Raw genomic sequence first — 12,091 nt, forward strand, 5'->3', positions numbered from 1 at the left:
CCAAAACCTTCCGGACGGTGAATCTCTAGATAAAAAAATGTTAAAATGTTGGACTGTGGCCCATCAAGTTTAGTTATGTCATGGCAAGCGTATGACATTAATGGGTACACGTTTTATACCAAAGCAAAAGACAACAAGAGCACGACCCAAAACAGCGGAGTTCGAACAGAAGCCTATGACACAACAGGGGAAAAGGTCACCTACTATGGGTTCGTAGAAAAAATCTGGGAACTCGACTATGGAGTGAATCTACAGATTCTCGTCTTTCGGTGCAAATGGGTCAAACACCCAAATGGCGTGGCGGTGGACAACTACAGCTTCACAATTGTCGACCTCAGCATTGTAGGCCACAAAGATGACCCGTGGGTACTCACTGATCACGTCGCATAAGTTTTCTATATAATCGACCCCGCAAATGAAAAGAAGCACGTAGTTGTTGCCGGAAAACAAAGAATTGTCGGAGTCGAGAATGTGGAGGATGCGGAAGAATACAATCAGTTCGATGACGTGCCACCTTTTGGAGATCCAGAAAAGATCAAACTTGTAGAAGCAACCCTCGATAGATCTGTGATGCCGTACATGCGTCTGGATGGTGTAGGGAAAACAGTTCAAGGCAAATAGTGCAATGTTATGCGACATATTTTTCTAATGTGATAGAACCCTGAAATTTGTATACAATTAGGATAAGCTTTAATTTGTATTATGGACTTGTATGCATTTAAGATGCTTCAATATGTAATAGATTATTTAAGATGCTTTAGTACGTAATAGAACATTTAAGATGCTTTAATATGTAATAGAATAGTATTTCCCAAACTAGCAAAAAAAACATTCAACAGGTTTCCACAAATAGTTTACTTAAGGAACCGCCTGTGGAAATGGATTTTCACCGGCGGTTCACCTAAGGAACCGCCTGTGGAAATGATCCATTTCCACAGGCGGTTCTTTAGGTGAACCGCCTGTGAAAATCCATTTCCACAGGCGGTTCACCTAAGGAACCGCCTGTGAAAATGATTTCCACAGGCGGTTTCTTAAGTCAACCGCCTGTGGAAATCGTTCCTATTTATATAACCGCGCGCGGCCCCGAAAACCCTATTGCTTTCAGAATACTTCGACCTCGCCGTCAGGCTGTCCGCCTCCCGCGCTCTCCCTTTCCGCCGAGTGCGACCGCGCCGAGGACCCGCCGCCGCTGCCGAGTTCGGAGCGCCGTGGAGGAGCCGCCGCCGCCGCCGAGTTCAACACCGTCGAGGAGGAGCCGCCGCCGCCGCCGTTGCCGCCGAGTTCGACAGCGCCGAGGAGGAGCCGCGCCGCCGAGGTCGACAGCGCCGAGGAGGAGCCGCCGCCGCCGGTGAGTAGTTCCATATCCCCCTCCCGGCCGAGCCGTCGTAGTCGGTTCTCCGGCCGGTTGTGTGTTCCCCCCCCCCCCCCTTATCTGTGATGCCGGCCATCGTGCCGTGGTGCAGCGCCACCGGTGAGTAGCTTCGTTTCCCCCTCTCGGTCGAGCCGTCGTAGTTGGTTCTCCGGCCGGCCGTGTGTTCCCCCCTCCCCTTCTCTGTGATGCCGGCCATTGTGCCAAAGTTTTAGAACCTAACATGTGAGAACTCACTCTTGTAATGAATATTTAGTTTGCATTTTCTCTTGCATAAGAACACATACAGAAACAGAATATAGCTTTGAATTGTTAGCTCAGCTTTGAATTCCCATGTCTTTTGTTGATTCTGAATAAAACACGAGTAGACCTACTTCCTGCTGAATCACATCATTGCAGAGGTGTAAGATAGTGCCTTTCCCACTATCTAGTTGTTTGTCAAACATTGATTGAGTGATTAGGTTTTCCTAAAGGAGTCCAAACAGACACAGAGATCAAAGGTCTAGACTTCTAGCGCAACTGAAGCCTCCCCTTCTCATGTGCAACCCCACCTACTGAACAACCCAACCAGCATTCTGGCCTGAGCAATATTACATGCACTCAACTCACAAGACAAAAAACCTTCCATTATTCTTGAAATTTTTAAAAGCTAGATTTCATTTGAGTTGTTATTTCAATGCTAGAACACCATATTCCTCTGTTTCTAATTTCTGAACATAACTCCTACAGATATTCCATTTGATCTTTTGTTTGGTCTAAGTTGCTTGTCTATATCATGGCTATGATAAACATTGTACATGGGAGTACAAACAACACTATAATTGTGAGCCCCGTTTGCTAACTAAACCTGACCATATCACTTATGAAATATAAATTGTTAGACCCTTAACTTGGTTCATCAATTTCACATCTATCCTTATCTTGGAGTATGTAGATGGATTGCCCAAAGATTTAAGTTCTCATTAAAAAAATATGCATATGTGAAGGATGGTACAAGGGATAAGTTCAGTGTATATGACATTGTACCAATTCAGAATTCAGTTATCCTTCACCATAGACCATAGTAGACCAATCAGAGCATCTTAGGTACTTTTGGTACAAGGCATATATCAGTTTTCATTTGAATTGTTTTTTGTATGAATGATATACTAACAAATGAAAGTGATTCCCGAATCAATATAGCATGATGCTATAATGGGACAGCCAACATGGTAAGAATAATCGAGTAAGCATATTCTTAGGTAGTTAGCTGCTGAGATCAGGATTCGAGAAGAGGAAGGGTATTTGCATAAGAAGATTCTGAAAGCTGCAAAACTACAACCATAACTGAAAGAAAAAAATTAAGAGGTGAAATCGGATACCTGTTTCTCTTGCTATCTGTCTTGACTTCCACCCCAGCCCACTCGATCCTCCCCTCAGCTATGCGACATACTTGCGCACGGAATCTGCAATCCATCACAGGTTAAAAAAACAAAGAAATCAGCTGAGCTAAGTGTTGGAATGTAATCTGTCAATTCCGTCCATCTCGGCTCTCCTTCCATTCTCGCCCGATAGTATTCTATAAATCGGTAGCTTGAGTATGTTTCTGAGGTAGAAAGCATAGTTGATACCAGGTGTATTAGTAACTAAGTACATGTAGAATAGCCAAAAGTTAAGTGCATAAAGTGCTATTGGAGCCAATCTTTTCTATAAATGGCACCACCCGTCTTGCAAACTTCACGTAGAAGCTTCCTTTCCCGTGTTATAGAGCAAATCCTTGTTCAAAAGCTTAATCTATCACAATGGTGATCACCAGAAGGAAGACCCTCATTCTTTACTTCAGGTTTCTAGACTTTGACATTGCGGCGTTCGAATAATCCAATATTGTCATTCTCTGCTCTCTAATTTCCATGCTTTTCTTGTGTTCTATGATACTCCATTTTGCATTTTACACTACTACTAAATTCCCCTTTTTTTCGTACTAGCATACTTGTTAGCTTTTTCTGGACAACAATAATCCAGCGGTCGATTCAGTACTATGGGGCAGAAGAGGACAGTAACCCCGAAGAAACCAGAAGCAACCAGGATGTCGGATGTTGCAACAGAGGTCTCCCCGGCACAGAGGACGCTCACAATAGAGACCTCCCCGGCACAGAGGTCGGATAGGGATCCAAGCCCACACCAACCGTCCTCCTCCGACAGCAGCAAATGCTCGGGCTCGTATCACAGCCCGAGCCCTGTTCCGTGCGAGCGGGAGATCCGTCGTCGGGAAAGTGACAACGAGTACGATCCCGCCGAAGAGGTATTTAGTTGAGTCAATGCATTTCATACTTGTTACATGGAGGAATATCTTCTGTTGATGTCAACTCTCATTTATTTTCTCTCTAGAGGGTGAGGGTGCCAAGATCTTCACGTTGATCATCCGCGCCACAACATTCTGCGCCACAACCCACCGCTACATCTGTGCCCGAAACTGCGGGTCCCTCTGGGCCGATGCTGAAACGAAGAAGGGGCGAGCGTAGCAGGAACAAGTTGCCGTCCGGCATTTTTACAATAACACAGGTCGGAGTTGAAGGGGAGCCTATTGCACCTCGTGAGGCCTGCGCCAAATTCCGCAACGGTTGCGGATTCCTTGTCAAGGAGTACGTCCCAATCACTGTAACTGATTGGCGATTGGTGTCGGATGAGACGAAGGATTTTTTATGGGCAACATTGCAGAGAACCATCCGATTACCCTCGGGAACAGAGGAAGCAGCCAAACAGAATGCATTGAAAACTATGGGAAAAAGTCTCCGGGGTTGGAAGAGTGAGCTCAACAAGGAATTCGTGAAGAAGAATCTGGTACCCTTTAATAAATACGGAAAAATTACACCAGAGCAATGGGCAGAGTTTGTTAGGCAGAAGACCACACCTGATGCCATCAAACTGGGTGAATCGTTCAAGCAACTTGCGAAGAAGAATAAGCACCACCATCACCTGGGCACTTCTGGGTACGCCCCCAAAATTCCTGAGTGGAGGAGGCAAGAGGAAGAGGCTGCCCGGGTTGGGAAACCCAACCCTTTAGAAAATTGTGACGAGCGAAGTAGGAACTGGGTCTATGCTCAATCACAACGAACCGAGTCTGGGGACTTAGCCTTCAATAGCCCCGAGACCATGGAGGTGACCCAGACCATCCAAAGGCTTGCTAACGAAGGGTCTATAGAGGCTGACAGGGAGAATGACCTGCTTACCAAAGCCCTGGGGAACAAGGAACACCCGGGTCGCACTCGAGGCATCGGATCAAAAGTGGGCTAGAAGCATGGGTTCCCAAACGATGCGGGCCAGTACAAGACACGAACTAGATATAAGAAGACCCTAGAGGAACAGATACAAGAACAAGTTAAGGTCGAATTCATGAAGATGTGGAATGAAAAGGAGAAGGAAAGGGCGGCATTAATGCTGATAGAGCAACCAACCAGCCCAGGATTTCGGAGCAGTGTCGGGTCCACACATTTCGATAGCCAGAGATATCCTGTGGATGAAATCAAAGAGGCTACCCCTTGCATTCTTCATGTTCCGGTCGGCAAGGGAGACTTCACTGTCGAGGCTGCCACTGGCCAGGCCATTCCAGGCTGTGTGTTTCACAGTCAAGATATTCCGGCCGGTTACGCCAAGGTACAAGTGGACTCGGTGCAACCGATTTTCAGGAAGTACAAGCTCGAAATCAACGCACCTGAGGGTATTGAGATTCTCGATGAGGCTGTTGGAAACTTCATTTTGTGGCCCAGACGGGATATCATAGTAAGCTGTCCGAAGTCACAATCGCCAGCGTCCCGCCTATCCCAAGGCCCTGCATATCTGCCTCAGGCATCGCTGCCCCAGAGCCAACCCACTCCGCCTCAGGCACCTCAGCCCTAGAGCCAACCGACTCCGCCTCAGGCACCTCAGCCCCCATGCCAACCCACTCCGCCTCAGGCACCTTCGCCCCCGCGCCTGGTATCTCCGCCGCAGGCAACTTCGCATCGTGCTTCACCGTCTACAACTCAGGCACCTCCGCCTCCAGCGTCTCTGACTCCGGCGTCTCCGCCTCCTGCACATCCATCACCTGAGCATCGGAGAGTTCCTACAATGATTACCCCGTATGAGAAGATTGAGCTACCTGATCCGATGAAGAGGTGGCTTCTGTCCTCGTCAAAACCAAAGGCATCATCCGCACAGGAATCTCCAGCGAAGGGCAATCTCACGAAAGAGATCGTCAAAGCATTAAGTACGTCACAGATAGATTTTGTGCCTACACTAGATGTTCCCGAAAAATATGAGCATGGCAAGCCATTTCTGCCATCATTTCAACTCCAGGAAGGTCCGTGGGAGATGAGGAAATTCCACGAATGGTACATGAGGGCATGTCGCGTGGGCCTCTCCATAATCACTGCTTCTGTCCCCGCTAACGTTTATCTAAGCGGAGACAACTACCTCATGTTGGATTTCAAGGACATGCACGCTGTGTTCCGCCTCGACAAACTTGACATCAATCTCATAAGCGTCTGGTGCCTGTAAGTGCCAACAATCTATCTCTACGTTCATAAGTGTACCAATATATGTTATAGAAGCTAATGACTATTAATTTGTTCTGTAGGATGCAATTTAACGATGCAGATAAGTTAAAGAGGCCTGTCGGATTCCTTGATCTGCAACGAATTTCCCAGCCAAACATGATCGTGAACATAAGGACTGATGACCCTAGGATTAAGGGGAAGAGTAAAAAGGATAAAGCACGGGTCATAAAAGAAGCAACCAAAACAAAAAGGCTCGAAATGTCAACCTACGTAGGAAGGGCTATGCTTGAAATGCAGGACAAGGACTGCATCTTCGCTCCCTACAACTTTAAGTAAGTGTGATACGTTATGATTCTAACATAAGTGTTCAACTTAGTTGATTGATCAAGAATCTAACAGAAGTATTCATGTAGCAATCACTACATTTGTATAATACTGATGCCGAAGTCGAGCAGACTCGTGGTCCTTGACTCTGCCGATTTCCAACAAAAATCCTACCAAGATTTCATTGATATTATACAGAGGTAAAGGAAGTCTCCCATACTTAAAATTCTTATACATTATTTATGAATTGATAATTACTTGTTGGTATTCGAATAGGGCCTACAAGTGGTACGTAATGAAAGGTGGGATACACGATACGGACAGGCCGGATGCGATGACAGTCCGTACACATTTTCCGGTACTAACACAACTTCTAATTCTTGTATTCCACTATTAATGACGAATAGTTTTATTGAACTAACGAATACGTTGCGTTTTTTTAAGTGCCACAAGCAAGGTTTCAATACCGTTCTTTGTGGATACTATGTTTGCGAATTTCTTAGGATAAACGGGAGGTACACAACGAACCCTGAGGACGTAAGTCACCATTGCGCTTGCACATTCTTATTTGGTTATGTTTCCGTTGTTAGTAGTGTTTTAACTCTTTTAGTGTGTTTTCAAACCAGGCAAGGATGATTCAATGTGCGAACCAAGCTCTCACCGATAAAGAAATCCAAAACGTCCAACGTGACATGTGCCGGTTTATTATGCACGAAGTCATCCACAAGAACGGTAGATTCTTTGATCGCGGAGGCGAATTAGCTAGCCATCCGAGACTTTGTGTGTGGGACAGCGACTCTTAGCTATATAGGCTTGTGATGTTGTAAATACTGTTTTGTAAATATTGCTGTACTTGTGTTAAATGTTGAAATATGTGATGTTATTCATATTGTTATTGAAACTGTGTGAAATCTGGATGGAATAAAATATATTCTATTTATTTTTTTGAAATAAATACATACCACAGGCGGTTCTCCTACGGAACCGCCTGTGCAAATCTTTATATCACAGGCGGCAGCTAATGTGGACCCCGCCTGTGGAAATGGATTTCCACAGGCGGTTGTCTTAACGAACTGCCTGTGGAATTCCATTTCCACAGGCGGTTATCTTAACGAACCGCCTGTGGAAATCCATTTCCACAGGCGGTTGACATTAGGAACCGCCTGTGTAAATAGATTTCCACAGGCGGTTCGTTAAGATAACCGCATGTAGAAATCCATTTTCACAGGCGGTCACTTTTGCGCCTGTGGAAATTCCACAGGCCTTCTGTCAGAGGCGGGTGCGCCAAACGCCTGTGAAAAGGCTTTTCCACCCGCCTGTACAGTATCGTTTTGTAGTAGTGCCTTCCAGTCAGGTTCAGATTTAGGTTCCTTCTCGGACTAGCTTTCGCTCTCTTATCGAAGGTCTGTGCGCTGTCTCCCGTCGTCCTCATGACTTTAATGTATATCCTTCGTCCTCTAGGCCTCATCGTATTCCTTCGTCCTTCGTTCCTTATCTCTAAGCTTCTTTCTTTGGACTCCTCTCCTACTTGTGCCCTTCGGTCCTCATGCCTGGGCTTGGCCCTTTCGGCTTCACTTCCATTGTTCATAGGGCCAGATGGCCACCGCGATCTCCATTACAGAAGGATGGCCCATGGGTGTGTGACCACCTATGCGCCACCTCTGATCACAGGTGCACAAACTCACACCGGTGTCAAGTATGATGATACTCGTTCTGCCGATGATCATTTCCTTGGAACCAATTTTTTAGGTTTTTCTGATTTTTCTGCAATGCACATGGGCAACATTTTAAACTAGAGTTTCCTTGTTTTGATGGTACTCAACCCCATCTGTGGAGGAATCAATGTGAGGATTATTTCGACCTGCATGCGGTGCTGAAGGAACAGTGGGTTCAAACTGCTGCATATCATTTTGTGGGAGCAACTATGGCTTGGATTCACAGGCAGAGCCGAGTAATCATGTGGGAGGATTTCTGTACCAAATTGTTGGAGTGATTTGGGTGAGAACAGTATGAGGATCAGATCAGGCAACCTTTTGAAATCCGGCAAATACAATCGGTTTCTTAGTACAGAGAGAAGTGTGAGCCCTTAATGCACCAGATTTTGGCACACAATTCGACATTTGATATGGTGTTTTCATGATGAGATTCATTGATGGTCCATGAGAGGATATCAAGGCAGTGATCATGCTACATAGGCCTAGGGATTTGGACATTGCCTGTTCCCTCGCTACTCTACAGGAAAGTTTGTCTGCATCTTGCCGTTAGCAGGTTGATCGGGTGATTGGTTAATCATTTGCATCTATGCCACAAGCTCGGGCTCCGTCCATGATGACTAATTATGTGAGACTTCCATTTGATACAATGGCAACCGATCGTCAGGGTACTGATGATGCTTGTGCAGCAAAACAAGCATTACAATAGAATAGATCATTCGTGCCGAGTCAGCAGTGCCAGCTAGACCAAAATTGGCATTATGAAGTATCAGTGCTAGTTCGTAACATTCCACGCTTGTGTCACGATCCCTAGTCGATCAAACACCCAAATCAACACATAACATCAGCAATACCTCAATCTCATTGAGTATCAGGGCCAATCGAGTCAAATACAGCAAGAGGATACAATTTATGGAGAAATTAGAAGCATAGACTAGGAACTAGCAATAGGCTGGGTACAAGAGAGGGGATTGGGGAAGGAGAGATCAGAGAAGCAGAGGATTGGGAATGGAGGATAGAGCTCGGGGAAGAAGAATAGATGCTTGAGGGAGAAGAAGATGTTCTTGGTGGTTGTTCTTTGATGGACGCCTCTGTCCATGTTTTCCCCCTTTTGTAGTTGCCTCTCTCTGATGGCTTGACCCACCTGACAATCAAGGACGATGGCTGGGCCCACTTGGCAGCCGGAGAGCCAAGTCCGTGACATTCTCCTCCCCTTGAGACTCGGCTTGCCCTCAAGCTGATAGAGTGGAGAGCTCGTGAAGTATCGGATCTCCAGAATTCCAAACTTGAGTGGTGAATTGGTTGTTCAGGATCTCCAGCTGGTTGCGCCATCCTTTCATCCGACAACTGAGTAATCGAAACCCACCACCAAGCTTCTGCTGCTGATAGCAATAGCTCGGATGTCACCCACTTCACTGTATACCCTCCTTGCATGTAGGGATGAAAACGGACGGGAACGGTCGGGAAAACTCTCTAACCGTTTTCACTTTCATATTTTCTCTGCCGGACGGAAAAGAAAACGGGATAGACGGGAACGGGAAAAAACAAAAATGATCGGACATAATCGGAGGGTCGAAAACGAACCAATCCGATCGGGAGAATGCCGGTATCGGTCGGGATTCGAAAACACAAAATGGAAACACCGACCTACAGAACCATCAAGACGTGTCAACATGTATAAGTTTAACATTATCTTCAGATAACACTGAATTAATAAGTTTAATGAACCAATCCAATCAGCAAGTCGCATTAAAGTAAAAAAAAAATATCATATGATTTTTCGATTCACATGACATATCATTTTTTATCAATATTTGACTCAAACAATACAAGATACGAAGATATAACAACATAAGCCTTAGGACCGAGCAGTAGCTCGGTTGGTTCGCTCCTAGTGGCAGATTGACAGGGATGGCCAGTTGTGGGTTCGATCCCTAGGATCGACCCACGAGCCTCATCGGGGGTTTTTTCTTAGTAGTTAGGGGTATGTACACACGTGCCCGTTTAGCGAGAATATATCTGTAACGTGTATGCTTAGGACATGCACGTGTGTGCGTGCGTTAGGCGTGAGTGTGATGTAAGTGGGTTATGTACGTCATGTTTTGTACCTCTCTAAATAAGAATCACATAAACCTTAACTCGATACTCGAGCATATAATAAACATAAGTGATAAGTCTCATCCAAAGACATAAATGAGCATACGGGTAAAAACGGACGAAAACGGTCGGAAAAACCCCCCTACCGTTTTCACTTTCACATTTTCTCAGCTGGACGGAAACGAAAACAGGATAGACGGAAACGGGAAAAAACGAAAACGGACTGAAAAAAAGGGATACGGCACCGGGACGGAACGGGATTTTCCCGTTGCGTTTTCATCCCTACTTGCATGTGCTTCCCTCTATCAAACACACATGAGCTCACAGAGCAGATGAAGCCTGAGAGCACATCCATATCCAACATATGTGTCTCCTTCACCCGTCCCATGTATATTATGTCAACAGCAGGAATCAACAGAGAAGAGATCCACTGTTGTACACCTGTAGCTGAGCTATGATCAACAGAGATGGGTTTAGCTAAGACATCAGCAGGGTTCATAAGATCTGGGCATTCGAATTGAGCCCATTCACAGATCACCTTTGGCTGAGCTATGATCAACAAAGTGCATGACCAAGTGAATTGAGCCCATTCGACAAAACATTGAGTGGCAGTTCTACAATGTTCAACTGACCAATTGAGCAACCATGACCAAGGAGATCTCTTCACCAGCTGTTCTTGATGAACCATATGCATCAGTGCTAGCAGAACAATTCCCTTGTAGTCAGCACTGAAATGAGCAGTAGATGCATTATGCACAAAAACCATTGTCTCCATGTATTCATGTATAATGCCCAGATGTTCTACAATTTCAGCATTTAGTTTTGTTGAGATATACTGACTCTAACCACCGCATTCGCAAACTTACTGATATCAGCAGCTCGCCTTTTCTGAGAACTACATGTCGCCTGCTCCCTTTCAAACTTGGCTAGCTTGAAGAATGACATTCCCAATTGACCTGTAGTTGCTCTAAGATCATCATAAGCTTTAACAAGCACCTCTGCCTGCTGAGATGCTGTCACCAGGTGCTGCATCAATGTGTTCTCAAAGACAGTAGCAACTGTAGCATATGGATCTCCACCCGTGATGACATCTCCAACATCTAGCTTCTTTGGCTCAAACTCCCACAGTGCATCTTTGTCAAGAGCAGGACCTGCAACACCACGGGGAATGTACACATCTCTTGATTTAGGTCCTGTTTGGTACAGCTAAAATTTAGACTTTTGCTGAAAAGCGGCTTTTGTTGAAAGTTGTTTATAATTTTTGGCTTTGGTTGTTGGTTTTTACGAGAAATTTTTAGATTTTCAGCACACTAAAAGGTAGAAAATTCACTTTCAGTCAGCTTATCAATTTTTAATTTATTTTATTAGAAATTAACTTTTCAGTTTTTCAAAAATCAGCAATAAACCAATCTGCTTGTTTTAGCTTTTGGCTTTTGAGAAGAAGTCATCAATAAGCTGAAATAAATGGGGCCTTAAGCAATAGTTTTTAAGGGCGCTGGATACCATAAAAAAGGTTTCCAAGAGTTCCAGGTCCCAACTCAGCTGAAAGAGGCCTTCTTGTTCTCAAAACAGGGTCATCAACCATCAGTCCAGCAGTTCCTCAGAAACTTGAATTGTAGCTGAATCACCCTCAAGACGAATAATTTCCCTGATGACACTGATTACGACCATGTCCGTCGAGGGTCACCTATAGAGGCAGGCAGGGAGTACGCAGAACACGGTCGCGATGCCATCCACCATAACCAGCGCGCGGCAGGCTGGCATGCCCTCGATGCTGACGTCCTGGCCGGTCACGACGGCGACGGCGATCTCCGGGAAGAGCGCAAGCACGACCTCTCCACCGAGGAACTCTTGGCCAAGAGTCACCGCGGTGATCGCGAACACGGCGATGACTGCGTCCTTCAGGTACCTCACAATGGGCAGCACCTTGTCCCTCGCAGCCTCGGTCCTATACCCGAGTGGCATGCAGGTGGCCACGACCAAAAACATGCTCAGCGCTGACGCCAGGAAGGACACCAAAATGTCGAACCGGCAGCCCAGGTGCCGTAAGCTGGAGTTGTTGAGGTAGCCAGACA

This window comes from Phragmites australis, chromosome 22 (assembly GCF_958298935.1).
Source record: "Phragmites australis chromosome 22, lpPhrAust1.1, whole genome shotgun sequence".
NCBI classification, from domain to species: domain Eukaryota; kingdom Viridiplantae; phylum Streptophyta; class Magnoliopsida; order Poales; family Poaceae; genus Phragmites; species Phragmites australis.